The sequence below is a fragment of the Panthera onca genome, chromosome A2 (genome assembly GCF_046562875.1).
Source record: "Panthera onca isolate mPanOnc1 chromosome A2, mPanOnc1 haplotype 2, whole genome shotgun sequence".
NCBI classification, from domain to species: Eukaryota; Metazoa; Chordata; class Mammalia; order Carnivora; family Felidae; genus Panthera; species Panthera onca.
The window spans coordinates 44,269,638-44,286,779 of record NC_138340.1 but is presented as its reverse complement, the minus strand read 5'-3'; the positions used below and the strand labels follow the sequence as shown (position 1 = coordinate 44,286,779).

The 17,142-nt window shown below is 46.2% G+C and overlaps 1 protein-coding gene across 3 annotated transcripts in view; it reads right to left on the bottom strand.

Moving 5' to 3' along the window:
* CNTN4 (contactin 4) overlaps positions 1–6,280 on the bottom strand; it is an 898,074-nt gene extending 891,794 nt beyond the window's left edge. For all 3 annotated transcript variants that reach the window (XM_078442806.2, XM_078442805.2, XM_078442809.2), the window contains exon 1: positions 6,064–6,280. The gene's annotated coding sequence lies outside the window, so the exon portion shown is untranslated. The remainder of the gene's footprint in view (positions 1–6,063) is intronic.
* Between the last annotated feature and the right edge of the window lie 10,862 nt (positions 6,281–17,142).

Genomic DNA, 17,142 nt, shown 5'->3' with positions numbered 1-17,142 from the left:
TGTTGATAATGTCTGGGAGCAGGAGCATATGAGGAATCTCTGTACAGCCCTGTAAATTTTGTCATAAATCTGAAACTGCTCTTAAAAACCAAAGTCTTAAAACAAACAAAGGAATGGGATAGTAACAAAGGCCAACATTAAAAGGAGGTAAAGAGGGGCACCTGGGTGGCTCAGTCAGTTAAGCATCCAACCTTGGCTCAGGTCATGATCTCACGGTTCATGAGTTTCAACCGCATCGGACGCTGAACTGTCAGATTCTCTCTCTCCCCCCACTCAAAACAAATAAACAAACATTTTGAAAAAGGAAGAAAAGGAATAGATACTTATCAGGCAAATAACACACGCACACACACATACACACCCACACTGCTTTCTCCATACCTAAAGTGAGAGAAATAGAGAACTGGCCAGTAATCTCACATTTATTTATTAGAAATCTGTGACTTACCATTTGTTGAAAATCTGCTTGTTATTCACCATACCACTTTTTCCGGGCACTCAGTGTGACTCCATTTCTTAGCTTTCCTTGCAGGGAGGAATGGCCAAGTAAAAAAGTTCTGCTCAATGCAGTGTTAGCAAAAGCCATGATAACCACTCCCAGTATGGGCTTATAAAAACATCCTATGAAACTTGCCAGGACATTTCTCTCCTCACTCCTTGCCTGAATATGGACTCAGGGGACTTAGGAGGACAAAGCCAGGAAGAGGATAAAGAACTTGATTCCTTGAATGACCCAATGGAAAGCCACTTTATCGGGACTTAAGTACTGAACTATGCCACATGAGCAAGAAGTAGAAAGTATTTTAAGTCACTAAAAATTTAGACTTTACCTGTTACACTTTTCACTAGGCCCTGTGGGACCTCACTCACTGGGACTCTGAAAACATTATAATAAGCAAGTTTAAACCTTTCTGTCCTTCTACCCCATTAAATCATAAAAAGGGACTTACAACACACACACATATATATGTATATATACATAGCACAGGTGTGAAGAAGTTTGGATGCAAGGTAAATTTAAAAAAGAATAAAGCACATTTCTTAGAACAAAAGGTTCAGGGAAAATGAGAAGGAAATGAACATGGTCTTTTGAGAAAGAGGTGACTGAGAAACATCCAAGTATATCTGTTCACCTACATGATGAGAACACGAGTCATTAATTAATTGGGAAGATGCCACAAATACATACTGAACAAGAAGGAAAAAATGACTCCATAATATTGGAAAATGAATGGTCTTGGCAAAAAATACACTCTCAGTATTAACCAACTCACATTTCTACTGCGGCTATTTGGAAACAAAACTGTAAGAGGTATTTTTGCAAAGGACAAATACACAAGAAAAGTGAGAAGAGGCAAATTCTCTAATATAACTGGGACACCATAACAGGATGAGAACAAAGGGATCATTTTCTTTTACAGGACACTAGGATTACAAGTAAAAGTCCCTTTAGTCATGCAGTAAATACTCAAAAAGTTTTGCAAAGCTGAGAAAACAAGGGAAGAATTTTCTTTCTTGGAATTTGGGGGTGTTGATGAAGAACAATGCTTTTGATCAAAAGGAAGATGAGGGGAGAATATTTTACTTGTGAAATTGCCAGAAGGAATATGTGCTTAGGCTAAGAAGTTAACAAGAATTTATCTTTATATACTGCAGCATAAAAACAGTAGCCAAGGATTCCCACAATGAAAGCTTAAGAAAAAGGTTATAATTCAGGGCATATATCCTGAAAATTAATTATAAATGAAGAAGCCTAGTCATACAGAGTCTTACTTTAAATACCTGACCCAAGGAGGTATTCAAGATAATGCTATATCATATCTAATTATACTCCATTAAATGTTAGATTAGAGATCATCTTTTTTCTTCTTTAGGATTTTTAATTTCTCTCCAGCTTTTTTATACACACAAAAAGAAAACAATAGTCCAATGGCTACAACAAGAAAAGTATTAAGGCAAGAATAAACAAGAAGTGTAATGAAGCTGTTAAGAAAATCAACTCTAGAGCCAAAGAACTGGTTCAAATCCCAGCTGGGCCCACTTACTGGCTATGTTGAGCAAATGACTGAATTTCTCTAAACCAAGTTTTCCTTATATATACAACAGAAACAATAATAATACCGATCTAGCAGGGCAAAGAGCTTAGAAAAATATCTCAAAAATAATAAGTACTATGCATGTTTTATCTGCTTCTATTATCTTTTTCCTTATAACTGTCCTGGCTTTTCCACCAGGAAAACCAGGGTTCGGGGAAGGAAAAGGAAGTAACATTTACTGAACATGGAGGAAATGTCACATATAGTGATAGAGTGTCAGAAGTGCTGGCTGTTCCCCCAACCATTTCTTCTCCTTCCTGGAAACCCAGCTGTACCACATTGCCCAGCCTCTCTTTATAGTAAGATCCACCCACATACAACTGAGTTCTGGCCAATGGAATGAAAGCAAAAGTTATATGGAGACCTGCAGGTCTGGGCAATTAACATTCTCCAAGTCTTCCTCCTTCCAAGGCTGAAGTGACCCTGCTGAAGATGACAGAAGTCTTGGAGGAATGCTGCCAAGATCATCCAGTTGGGGACTTAACAGGAATGACAGTATGTCATATTGGAGGAAGTACACTTTTCTGATTCATTTGTTACAGCTGTTAACCTCCCCAACCTAACAGAACTAAGCTCCATACCTATACTCTCAGGTTTAATCCCTATCATGATGGCTCGAAATAAATGTTATCAAAGTTTATAGCTAAGGAAACGAAAACTCCAAGAAGTTATGGAACTATCCTGTCCAATATCATGAATGTAATAAGTGGTAGGGCCACATCCAGGTTAATCTCCAAGGTTTTTGATCTTTCCACCCTCCACACAATACTGCAACATGGAAAATGTCTTTTTTTTCCTCGCTCTTACTGATTTCCTCACTTTTTTAACCACTGGAACTTCATTCTTTAAATTTAAACTTTTTTTTTTTTCATCTGTATATCCCATTTGGGAGATCCAGGATGACCCCTCTATTACATTCATCTCTTCTGCCTCATTCCATCCACATGTGTTCATGACCAGGAAACAATGCTCTTAACCCATCTGTTACAGGAGACACAGATTTCTAGCAGTTTTCCAACTGGCTACTGTATCAAAGATGGTGAATGGCAAAGCCAGAGATAAGAAAAGGTAAAAACTCCCAAACTATCAGTGATTTCCAAAGTGGGCTGTATTCACTGGAGTACATAAAAATATTAGAACTTCTGTCTCATAATTTTTGCCTTATTTATCCTTTAGTTTTATACACATTTTATAATATAAATATTATATGAATATAATAGTATATGTGTATAACTTATAAATAAATTTTAGTGAGTATGGTCAAATTTTCTTCTGATAGTATATAATAAAAAATAAAGACCAGTAAGTCTAGGTAATAAATCCGGTCTCCCCCCCTCAGATTTAAGATACTGTGTTACAGAAAATGAAAACAAGAAAACTTTCCACATCTGTGCATACAGACATCTCCCTGCTTACCAAATAAAATAAACTAATTCAATTAAAATCATATAAAAACATGTTTTCACAAACGATTAAATTCTTTAAATAAAAATCAAGATTAAAGCTAAAGTACATGTCAATGTCTCTGAGTATAATCAAGAAGAATCCAACAAGTTAAAACAATTATCAAATTTGGCATTATTTGGAACTATAAAGGAGTTTTCTTCTGAAAAGTATAGTCACTCAGGTTACCTTTATTTTTAAGAAATAAACTCAAGTAACAGATGTCCTGTGTACCTTTCAGAAGAAAAATTCCAGCCAAAAGATTTAGTGCTTACAGGGAAAATAATTAGAAAACCTACTTCTGAATAAAAAAAAGAAAAAAAAGAAAGTGAACTAGGCAAAATCAGTGGATGATATAAAAGCCAACGTTAAAAGGCTTGCTCTCTATTCACTCTTAATGTCCCACCAACATGAAATGACTAGAGAAAGAGGTGCTAGGCTGACTCAAGGAGACAAAGTCCCCCAAGTTAAAGGAACTAAAAGCTGTTTTCATAAAGACTGCAAAATAGAAAATCTGCCTCTGCTGAAATTTTCATGCATCTGACCTGCACCCTTAAACAGCAGGTCTTTTCCCTGATTAGTCTTACCCCCTAATTTAAAAAGGTCAGTTTCTCAATGCAGGTCACCTCCAACCTGGCAGAATCCACACTGAAAAATAATGAGGTTTACCATTACCATTCCTTCTCATCAATCCAGAGCAGCTGAAGTTGGTTTAAACAAACAAAAATCAGTAGCATTTTATAAGGTGGCGAAAACAATATTCCCAAGCAATTTTTTTATTTAATCCTTAGCAACCTAACATTCCCACCCTGCATTGTGGACAGTCACCTAAGTCTTGAATGAAATCAAGGCAAAGAGAGCAAGAATAAAGTTATGGGAGAAACGTGACTTTTCTCATGAATGCCACAAAAAGCACCTCGAGGTGTCTGTATCCTTGACACAGTGTTCTTTTTCACTCACTTGGGCAGAGACAGAACAAACTTGTTCATCAGCCCGAATGTAAATGCTTCTGCGTGGACCTGCCTGCTGCAAATCTACCCCACTCCTTAAAGGACATAACCCGTAGATCTCAAAATACAAAAATAAGAGCACATTCCAAATTATTCCTCTGAGTGACTAAACAAATCAATTACATGGAATTATTCCTTAAAATATCAAGCTCCCACACAAGAAACTGCAGACTCTTCCCGTGCAATCAAAAGACAGTTATTCCGACAAACATGTCCCCGCCCCTATGTTGATTTCAGCAGGAAAACTAGAAAAAGTTCCAGGAGCTTTCCTTCCAGGAGCTCCTCCTTGCAAACAAACCTCCAATGCACCCCAAGATCCACCACCCCACCTCCACGCAGACCACCCACCCAGAGTGATCAGTCACAATGATTCGCCCTACACTACCTCCGCAAGCCTTTCCGCTGCAAATCTGGAGACCCCAGCCAGCAGCAACCAACCTCCTTAGCTCCTTCGCTTTGCGCGAAGCTGCCTCCTTGCTGGGGATCCGCTGTGCTGCAAGAATGTTCCCATGCATCAGACTCCTTGACTGGCTCGCGTCCTCTTACCCCCAACTCCACACCTTTAGTAAGTAACAATGTATACACAAGCACAAAGAGAAAATGCACACAGGTTTTGAGCCCTCTGCTCCGTTCCAGAAGCAGAGTGCGGGTTGGTGTCCGTGGGGTGCCCGGCGCACATCTCGTGGACGTCTGGGTCGAAGGAGCAGACGAGGCGGTAGTCTTTGCCATTGCAAAGAAACTGCAAATCCCCCTGAAATTGGTGGAAATTTTCACGCCACCCCGACAAGCTCCCTGGGCAGAGCCTGGGTATACCACGTAACGTGTCACAAGAGCGGGGACCCGGACGGAGTGATTCGCCGCTATACCCCCCGCGCTCAGACAGAGCCTGGCACAGAGTGGGCGCCTCCAAAGTCCATGTCTGTTCCGCCAGGGCTCCCTCCACCACGGCTACCGACCCCCTGTTCTCCTGAGTCCTAAATCGCCTCAAATAACAGCCCAAGTTCGCCTTTCTCTACCGTGGGCTGCACAGCCGGGCAATCGGAGCCCGGAGTATCAACATCGGAAGGAAACTCTCGCCAAGAACCGCGCGCCGGGAGCGAGGGCGCACGGAGAAGGGGCAACAGCGTGAACCAGTTGAAGGAGCGGATTCTAACGATTCCCCAAGCATTATGCGGTCTAGGCTACTTGTTCTCTAGCTGCCCGGCAGAGCAACAAACTTATTTTCTGACTAAAAAGGGTCGCCGTGGGGTGAAGGTGGCGCCGTCGGTGCCCTGCCTACTCCCGGCTTCAGGGCGCTCAGTTCCGGCTGCGCCCCGCCCGCAGGGCTGCCCGGCTCAGGGCAGTACGGCCCTCAGCCCCTGCCCAGCCCTGCAGGAGTGGGAGCCCCAGGGAGCCCCTCTACACTCGGCAGCCTCCGAGGACCATGCCCTTTCCCCAAAATCCGCGAGCCGGAAAGCCCCGGGGCAGCAGGCGCCCAGGCTGGAGCGGACCCTGCCTGCTCGCGCCTCACTTACCCTCAGCACCTGAGCGCGGCGCCCACTACAGCCTCCGGCGCGACGCGGACACAGCCCGAGGGTCCCGCTGTAGTGGCGAAGCTTCCTACTTGCGACCAATCCTGATGTTGAACCCGGTGCTCTGTCTGGTGCCGCGCTCCGCTCCCTCCCAGCGCTCGCCGCGCCTCCAAAAACCTGGCGCGGCGGAGTTCAGGCAGCCGGCTCCCCAGCCTCGAGGAGGCGGAGACGCGTGGAGAAGAGGAGAGACGCTGGGGGGCGGGGGGAGCCGGAGCGCAGCCGGGCTGAGCATGCGCAGCGCGCGGCCCGAGGAGGCGCAAGCCCGGGTGCAGCAGCACCTGCCCGCCCCTGGCCGGGAGACGAGACTCCCAGCCCCTGCGCGCAAATCCGCGAAAGGGCGCCTCACCTGAACTCGAAACACCTGAAGACAATTAACCCGGTTCCGGTGCAGGAGTGTGAAGGATGTCCTGCTGAGCGATGGGGAATTACAGCCGCGATGCCTCCTTCCTTGGCTACCCTAGTATAGGGGCACAAGGAGGCGCGACCTGCGCGGTACACAAACCCCGGGCCTCCCGCAGACCGGGAATTCGTGGAATCTTTAAGGCGCTCTAGCCAGGGAAACAAACACTTCTGCTTTGGGGCTGAGAATCGGCGAATCCGGGGGGGTGGGGTGGGGAATGAGGTGGGGGGGACAACGCTGAACTTGAGAAGCCGGAAGAGGGGGCATTTGGAAGGTTTTACCTACTTGTCCTTAGGCAGAGGGCATTGGCCAGACAGGCTGTGTTACCGACCTGTAGTCTCATACAGTGTGCTTTCAAGCGGGCGTGGGGGGGGGGGGGGCGTGAAGGGGAGAGAACAGTTGCGATGAAATAAGTACAAGGATCAATTTGCGGTGTGTGGGGCTGGAGAGGGGAAGCACTGAAAGCTTTGTTTATTCAAAAGCATGTGCTTTGGACAATGACGTTACTCTGAAATTTCTACAGAATGTTGTAGTATTTTCTCGCAGAAATGGCTCTCTTCACCCCCAGCTCAAAACCTCAGGGTAGCAATGTCCCAGCCCCTCACCAACTTTGTGCAAAGTGAGTCTGACAGGCAGAGGAACGCCAGTCGGGTCAAACTCATTGGCATGCATTTCCAGCAACCCCAAGAGAAACTCGGGTTCCTCCGAAGGGAAAAAACCCCAAGGGCTTTGCTGAACCCCAGTCTTGTGCGTCGTTCAGCAGTTCAGAGCTACATAAACAGCTTCTGACCGTTTACACGATCATGTAAACCTACACTGACATCTCCATTATGGGGAAAAGATGTTAACTGGAAAACTATTTTTAAACTATTGGAGTAAGCAACCAACTCCTACAAATACAGGCAGCTACCTTGGTCACACAGTTTTGTGTTTTATGGTTTTGATTTTTTTTTTTTTTTTTCATTCCTGCTCAGGCAGTGGGCAAATTCAGAATTGGTGGTGTGTTATTCTTGCCATCAAAGTGTTCACCACTTGAAATTCCTCGGTTTTCCTTGTTTCTGAGATTAACGCTAAAGAAAAGAGTTTTTGTTACTGTTCCCCAGATTTCTTGATTGCTTACATTTGGATAGATATTGTAAGTCCCCTTCCCCACATCCATGTGGTGCGTTTCTCCAATGCAGGCACTTTTGCAATACCGGAATGTTGGTAATGCAAGAATTTTCCATGGTAAATAACTAGTTAAGATGAATTGTTTTTACTCACTCTAAAGGCTTTTGTGTTCCTGCCAGAACCATGACTTATAATGTAATGACTTTTAGGTTGATTGTTTTTCTGCACCTAGTCACTTAAAATTACACATATGATTTTCAGTAAAAATATATGTGACAAAAAAAAATGCCTGGCCAGAATTCTCCAGAAAATATTCCTATATATACATGCATAGTCTTAACATGTTCAGAAAAAAAAGTGATGCTTTAAACTTGAAATAAAATTTCAATGAGAAAAGAATAAAGTAGGCTGTTACAGTCTCCCCAAGAGACTACAAATTGAAGCAATTTTCAAAGTTTTATTAAGATTTAGGGCAAAGTCTCTTAACGGTGTTTCCAAATTTCAAATTCAAATACTTTTGTTTTCATTCTTTCCTTTAACCCTTCTTCTATATCTATTATAAGCAACACATTGTATTCTAGTAGGTTCTGGGAAACTAAAAATGACCAAAACTTAATATCTGCTCCACTGTTTACCATGCAGTTGGAAAGACAGGCATTATGTATCAGGAGAGACAGATTTGGGTCGTGTTGAGGGGATGTCAGTTAAACATTAAGATGAGAGGCATTTTTTTTTTTCTTTTCATCAATAGGGCCACACAGATCAAATGCTAATCTTTATCAGCACATCCCCAACATTTTCAGAGAAGAGCCATATCCCCAACATTTCCCTGAGAAGAACAGTGGCTACTTTATTAAAATACAACAAATAAGTCAGTCCCTTTTTTCAATCCCACAGGAAAGACTGACACCTCTACCAAGATAGAAAGCCTCTCACTGAAGCTCCCAGGATTGGAGAGTTTTCTTAGGAGAACCAGCCCCTGCCAGGAGATAAGACGACGTCCTCACACGTGTGTCCCTGCATATCTGGGGCCCTGGCTGTGTGTCAGTTTCTTGCTCAGGGAAGCTGTCATTGGGATTCTGTGGGGGGAAATGTTCCAAACGAATCAATTAATGCTGCCAGCAACAAGTTCAATACCACTGCACTGAATCCCCTGCTCTATCTGTATCAGTGCATGAATGAATTATTGGTGCTCATGTAATTTGCAAATAATCATCATTATAATGCAGTGAAAAATGTCTCCTGCCCCAGTAGCCTGGGTAGCATGTAAGCAAAGAACTGCAATAACTCCACCCATCACACCGCCTAAAATAATTACTTACACACATGTGAGGTTTTACTTCCAGGTCTTTTAATATAGCACTATCTATGTGGACACAAGGTCACCTCCTACACTCATTAAACCAATGTGAGCAAAGTGTGATAATTCTTAAGGGAAATCAACGCTGAAAATGCTTTTGACTTTTTGGAGACATGGGCAGAATACATCATCAGGTTAGAGTCAGCATGCAACAGTTCTAAAAACTCCAGATAGGATATCTCCCTGTCTGCTCTTGTTATCCCTTCCCCCTACATCCAGGGGAGTGGGGGTGAGGGGGGGTGGGGGTGGGGAGTAGTTGTGGCTTTAATATAGGAGGAGGAAGGAGGAAGAGTATCACAGGAAAAGAATTATGTCTCTTCTGACCAATCTAATTTGATTCAATTTTCTTCTTACACTTTGTATCCAGTAGGATATAAACAAACTCAAAAACAGCACCCTCTTTGTTCTAAATGAGTTGAATAATGCCATCCAATGACAGGGGTGCCTCACTCAGATAATATGCACCTTAGTTTTGTCATTTTGTTTATTTTAATGTATTTGGTGATTAGATAGATCTTCGGGTATAAAGCACCACTTCTATCCTATCCCCATTTTAAAACCTAGCTTCAAATTCACTCTAATCAAGTGGATAAAACAGTATTTTTTAAAGAATTGTGTCACAAAGAGCTTTATGTAACAGATATAATAAAACAGAGCTCAGGTAAGGACTTTGAGATGTCTTCCCAAGCTTCCTTCTATGCAATTGTTTTAGGTGACTGATTGATGCCTGAGCTTCAAACTAAGGGCATCAGAATAATAATGGCCGCATAGTGGGATAATGATAATTAGCACACAAAAGCATCATTAATTGCCATGCAGGTTGTGACACACACTGACAGAGCTAAAGTAAACTAGAAGCCTGACACCCCAGCCAAAACACCTTTATAAACATGGCTGTGAGACTCCCACTGAATTTAAGCATAATGAAGTTAAATTAGGAATCAGCTGTGCTCCCCTCCACACTTTTTCCAGATTTTATTAGATTCTTTACATACAAATGCAAAAATAGAAGTTCCAGAAGTCCTTACTTTGCAAAAGTAGGTAGTTGATTTTCGTTGTGTGTGGTAGTTATGTTCTATAAACTCTCTGCGAACAATGAATTAGTAACTACTAAAACCATTGCTCCTAGGAGAAATAGGTTCCTGGGACCCTCTGGTGATAAGATTTTTCACAAACCTTTCACAATCAATACACAAACCTTGTTTTATGTGTACTTCTGCTTAAAGACACCTTATTTAATATGTATTGTTGATTCATTAACATTGAACTCACAGCCAGCAGCATACTCATGCCTGAACAAAGCTTACCCAGCACATGCATTTTCTCCGTAAGGCACAGCACATGGCCTTCTTGCCTTTAGGAACATGAGACAGCACTTCAGCATTATACTTTGGGCCACTTCAAATAGCAAGATAACCATAAAAAGCACAAAAATTTTGAAAAATGTGGCAGCAGATGAACTGCCAAAAAGACACCGCTTTATAACAGGAGAGATAAAACAGGAAGGCACAGCATCATCCTCAGGTATAAAGCACCACTTGTTTTTATCCCTGTAGACTTGTAGACTTCAATGGGGAAAGTTGGCAACTGGAATTTTTCACTATTCTGTGTCCACAAATGACGCAAAAGTGTCACAAATATTGACTTGGGGTTTACAAATGAATTTTGGCAAGTAGGCATGGCAAATAAATTTTACATATGCAAATATGGAATCTGTGAATAATGAAGAAACTATGAAAAATCCCTTTTCAATGGCTAGCCACATTAGTTCATATAGTATGTGTTCAGTTTACAGATAGTCAATTTACACTCATTTGTTTTAGGAACCCATTATTCTGAGGAAAAAGGTGTATTTTGTACTATCAAAGACTGTCTTCTGCCAGCTTCCTCAAAAAAGTTTTATATTACAATCACATAGGACTTATCTATTTTTACAGACTACAGCCACTTTGTGTTGATTCCAAAGTGGATTTTGGTATTTTTGTTATTGTTCAACATTATAATTCATGTAGTTGTTCACAAAGTAGAATAATTTCCAAAACTAAGGAGAAACAAAGATGAAGCTCAATGAACTGAAAAGTGTATCTTTTTAGGAACTGAGAAAACTGGATTTCTGGTCTTGACCCCCAAACAATGTAATCTTAGATAACATAAGACTGGCAATTATCCATGCAGAAGGCTAGATGCAGAGGATGAAAGGGCGGGCCTACGCTGGCCGACTCCATCTTGTTCTGTGTTCTCCACCTTGAGTGACTATGTCCCCGACATGACCCCTTTTCCCGGAAATTCACAGAAACCTCAGACTGCGCCTCCTCCCCTTGAGTAACCTCCCGCTCACCCGTTCAAACTTTCTGATCAAAACACGCCCAGCGACCTGCGTAACAGGACTCCGACCCTTCCCCAACCAATCGGCTGAGGCCACGACCCTTCCCCAACCAATCGGCTGAGGCCACAGCCATTACCTCACCAACTGCCCCTAGACCCCTATAAAACCTTTGTGCTTTTGAAACTCGCTCTCTCTCCCTGGTATCTCACCGCTGCGTCGGTGCAGGTAGGGGATTGAGCTCGAGCTAGCTCGAATAAAGGTTCTTTTGCTTTTGCATCGGACTCGGCTCCCTAGTGGTCTTTGGGGATCACGAATTCTGGGCATAACATTTGGGGGCTCGGCCCGGGATCCCCAAGACCCCTGAGGGACCCCTGACCCGGAGAGCCTGACTGGCCACGGTTAGTGTCTGTTTGTTTGTTCTGTCTTTTCTGTGTGAGCTCACTTCTGGAGTTCTGGTAGTGCCCGACGCGGTCTAAGTGGACGCACTGGAGGACCACGGGCCGGGAGTTTCGGAAGACGTTCCGATTCTCCCTTCTGGAGGGACGTGGAATCCCCTCAAAGGTCTGAGACGAGGCGGGTCGCTCCCGCTGGTCGGCGTGAGGCCGTCGTCTTTGGAGGGACGTGGAATCCCCTCATCGGTTTTGGAGGGACGTGGAATCCCCTCAAATGTCTAAGCTAGCTTTCAGTTTTGCTTCCATGGAGTTGGAAGATTTTCTAGGGGCCCTCTGTTTGTCTGTTTTTGTGTTTCTCTGTTTTGTTCTGTGGACTTACTGGACGGACGTTATGGGACAGACTCAGACTACTCCTCTAAGTATTATGATTGATCACTTTAAGGATGTGAGGGGAAGAGCTAACAACCTCAGTGTGGAAGTCCGAAAGGGTCGGTGGCAGTTTTTTTTGTTCTAGCGAGTGGCCAACTTTCAATGTCGGATGGCCACCAGAGGGGACCTTCGACCTCCCTACCATCCACCGAGTCAGGAGTATCATCTCTCAGCCTAAGACGGGCCATCTTGATCAGCTCCCTTACATTATCACTTGGCAGGACCTTGTGGAAGACCCACCCTCTTGGCTTAAACCCTTCCTAGCCCCGCTCCCTCCGGAGCCAAAACCCATTCTTGCTTTGCAGGGGACAAAGAAGAAGAAAAGTCTTATCCAGCCTTCAGCACCCCTCTACCCTGTCTTACAGGGGGGTACTGAAGAAGAATTAATTTTTCCTCCCTCGTATAACCCCTCTAGGATGCTGGAAGAACACCATCCTCCCCCTCCGGGGGAGGTAGACGCTGTTCCGAGAGCGGGAGGCGGAAACGCTCCAGTGGGAAGCCCGCCCTTCACCAGACAAAGGGCTCAGAGGGAGCAATCCGCCTCCGCCGCCGACTCCACTATTCTGCCCCTGCGAGCCACCGGACCCCCAGACGCGGAGGGGAACCAGCCCCATCACTATTGGCCTTTCGCCACTAGTGACCTCTACAATTGGAAAGCTCAGAATCCTAAGTTTTCCGAGAAACCGGCAGGGCTTATTGATTTATTAGACTCTGTTCTTTTTACCCATCAGCCCACGTGGGACGATTGCCAGCAGCTTTTGCAGGTCCTGTTCACGACTGAAGAAAGAGAAAGAATCGTCAACGAGGCCCGAAAACTAGTTCCGGGCACAGACGGGAATCCCACCACCAACCAGGCTCAGATAGATGCCTCCTTCCCCTTAACTCGGCCCCAGTGGGATTTCAACACGGCAGAAGGTAAGGAGAGGCTCCGGGTCTACCGCCAGACTCTAATGGGGGGTCTCCGAATGGCTGCTAGAAAGCCAACCAATTTGGCCAAGGTAGGAAATGTACAACAGGGAAAAGATGAATCTCCGGCTGCCTTTTTAGAACGGATCATGGAGGCATTCCGTACCTATACCCCCATGGATCCAGAGGCTCCGGAAAGCAAGGCAGCTGTTATCATGGCCTTTGTAAACCAATCGGCCATAGACATTAGGAGAAAATTACAGAAAATAGATAGACTAGGAGAAAAAAAGTCTGCAGGACTTACTGGTGGTAGCCAAAAAGGTATATAATAACCGGGAGCTTCCTGAGGACAAGCAGGCTCGCGCCATGGCGGCTGCCAGCAGTAAGCAGACTCGAGACCTGGCGAGAATACTACTAGCTACCACTGCTGACTCCCCTGAGGAACGAGACCGCCGTCTCTGGCAGCTGGCAGACGACGCAAGAAAAGGTAAAAGAACCACCAGGGGGGGGAAGCAGAGGCTGCAGAAGGATCAGTGCGCATACTGCAAGGAGATAGGGCATTGGGCCCGAGATTGTCTGAAAAGGGCCGGCGGGAAAGGAAGCAAGACTGATCGAGTAAAAGTCCTAGAGCTAGATGAACTAAGTGATTAGGGGAGTCGGGGTTCGGACCCTCTCCCCGAACCCAGGGTAACTCTTAAAGTGGAGGGGACCCCTGTTGACTTCCTTGTCGACACCGGAGCACAACATTCGGTCCTCCGCACCCCACAAGGAAAACTAGCCAGCAAGAAGTCCTGGGTACAAGGGGCAACTGGTATGAGCCAGTATTCATGGACTACCCGAAGAACAGTAGATTTGGGAACGGGCCGGGTATCCCACTCCTTTATGGTAATACCAGAATGCCCCTACCCGCTGTTAGGACGGGACTTACTGACCAAGATTGGAGCTCAGATAACTTTCAGACAAGGGGGGCCTCAGGTCACCGATGGCAAGGGCCACCCCATCCAGGTCCTGACCATGAAACTGGAGGATGAATACCTCCTCCACCAGGAGGCGCTCCCGAGAGAGGATAATATAGACAGATGGCTACAAGAATTCCCCTCGGTTTGGGCAGAGACTGGGGGGGGGATGGGACTAGCCGCTCATAGGACCCCAGTCCTGGTAGAGCTCAAGCCAGGAGAGAGTCCGGTAAGGATCAAACAATACCCCATGTCACAGGAGGCCCGGAAGGGGATCCAGCCACACATCCGGAGACTACGAAGCCTAGGGGTACTAGTTCCTTGCCAGTCTGCCTGGAACACCCCCTTACTGCCGGTCAAAAAGCCTCACACAAATGACTACCGACCGGTACAAGACCTCCGGGAAGTAAATAAGAGGGTCGCGGACATACACCCAACTGTTCCCAACCCATATACTCTCTTGAGCTCCTTGGCGCCCTCCAGGGTCTGGTATACTGTACTAGATTTAAAGGACGCCTTCTTCAGTCTGCCGCTGGCACCCCAGAGCCAACCCCTGTTCGCCTTCGAGTGGCATGATCCGGAGGAGGGCTACAGTGGGCAACTCACCTGGACACGGCTACCTCAGGGATTCAAAAATTCACCCACCATCTTCGACGAGGCACTACACGAGGACCTGGGTGAGTACAGAAGGGAGCACACTGGCCTCACCCTCCTACAGTACGTAGATGACATCCTGATTGCTGCTGACACGGCCAAAGACTGTGAGCGAGGGACCCAGGACCTGCTGGCTACCCTGGGGGCTTTAGGGTACCGGGCATCCGCGAAGAAGGCTCAGATATGCAGGGAGAGGGTAAGTTACCTGGGATATATCCTGGAGGGCGGACAGCGGCGGTTATCAGATGCCAGAAAAGAAACTGTCCTAAAGATCCCTACTCCCACCTCCCGAAGAGAAGTGAGGGAATTCCTAGGATCAGCCGGCTACTGCCGCCTCTGGGTTCCGGGTTTTGCTGAGATCGCCAGGCCCCTATATGAAGCTACCAAAGAGGGGAAAACATTTAAATGGACTGAAAAAGAAGAAATTGCCTTTAATCAGTTAAAAAAGGCCCTCCTAAGTGCCCCAGCCCTGGGCCTACCAGACATTATGAAACCCTTCCACCTCTTTGTAGACGAACATAAGGGAATAGCAAAAGGGGTTCTAACTCAAGCCTTAGGCCCCTGGAACCGCCCAGTGGCTTACCTGTCTAAGAAACTAGACCCAGTGGCTGCCGGCTGGCCGCCATGCCTAAGAATTATTGCGGCGACAGCACTCCTAGTCAAGGATGCAGACAAACTGACCCTAGGACAGGAGATCTGGATCACAACCCCACACGCCATTGAAGGGGTCCTGAAACAGCCTCCTGATAGATGGATGAGCAATACACGTGTGACTCATTACCAGAGCCTCCTACTCAACCCTCCACGAGTGCGGTTCCACCCCAGTGCAGCCCTCAATCCTGCAACCCTGCTGCCCGACCCTGACCTAGGTGCTCCACTACATGACTGTGCGGGAATCCTGGAACAAGTACATGGATTCCGGATGGACCTGACCGACCAGCCCCTCCCCGATGCCGAGGCTACTTGGTTCACTGATGGCAGCAGCTTTGTGCGAGATGGACACAGGTATGCGGGTGCAGCGGTGGTCACCGAAATGGACACCGTATGGGCGGAGGCTCTACCCTCCGGAACGTCAGCCCAGCGAGCGGAGCTCATAGCCCTCACCAAGGCGCTGATGCTGGGAGCTGGAAAACGGCTTAACATCTACACAGACAGCTGTTATGCATTTGCCACAGCTCATATTCATGGGGCAATTTATCAGGAGAGGGGGTTACTGACGGCAGAAGGACGGACTATAAAAAATAAGCAGGAGATACTTAACCTGCTTACGGCCTTATGGCTTCCTGCCAAGCTAGCCATTATCCACTGCCAAGGGCACCAAAAAGCTGATAACCCAGTAGCTAGAGGTAATCGAAAGGCTGACCAGGCAGCCAAGGCAGTAGCCCTTACTCCAGTCCCCACCATGACCATACAACTACCAGACCCGGGAGACCCAGTTTTACCAGACCAGCCCAAATACTCCCAGGAGGAGTTACAGCGGATCAAGAAACTCCCCATGGCCCAGGAGATAAAGGGATGGTGGTATACACCTAACAAGGAGCTCGTGCTGCCAGACCGGCTCGGAGTCTCAATATTAGAGCACATGCATCGGTCTACTCACATGGGGGCCCGAAAATTAAAAGACTTAATCCGACATGCCGGAATCAAGATTCACCAACAGGACACCAAAATAGAGCAAGTTGTATCTGCCTGCAAGACCTGCCAACTCACCAACGCGAAAGCCACATCAAATAAAAAAGGAACCAGGCTCAGAGGCACCAGACCGGGAGCCCAATGGGAAGTCGACTTCACTGAAGTCAAACCAGGAAAGTATGGTTATAAATATCTTTTAGTATTTACAGACACCTTCTCTGGCTGGGTGGAGGCATACCCAACCAAGCATGAAACGGCTCAGACGGTGGCTAAGAAGCTACTAGAAGACATCTTACCCAGGTATGGTTTTCCTGCCATGGTAGGATCAGACAATGGACCAGCTTTTATCTCTCAGGTAACACAGGCAGTAGCCAAGGCGGTGGGGGCAAACTGGAAATTACATTGTGCTTATAGGCCCCAGAGCTCAGGACAGGTAGAAAGAATGAATAGAACCCTAAAAGAGACCCTTACCAAATTAACCATGGAGACTGGCGGGGACTGGGTGACTCTCCTACCGTACGCCCTTTACCGGGTTAGAAACACTCCTTACACTCTGGGTTTTACTCCCTACGAGATCATGTTTGGCAGGCCACCCCCTGTTATTCCCAGCCTTCGAGCTGAACTTCTTGCAGAGTTTAAAGATCAAGAACTTTTTCTTTCCTTGAGAGGGCTCCAGAGGGCGCACGAGGATATTTGGCCGCGCCTCCGTGCCATCTACGAGGCTGGCCCGACCCCAACACCTCATCAGTACAAGCCGGGAGACTGGGTCTATGTCAAGAGGCACCACCGAGAGACTCTCGAGCCGCGCTGGAAGGGACCCTACATTGTAGTGCTGACAACCCCCACCGCTCTCAAAG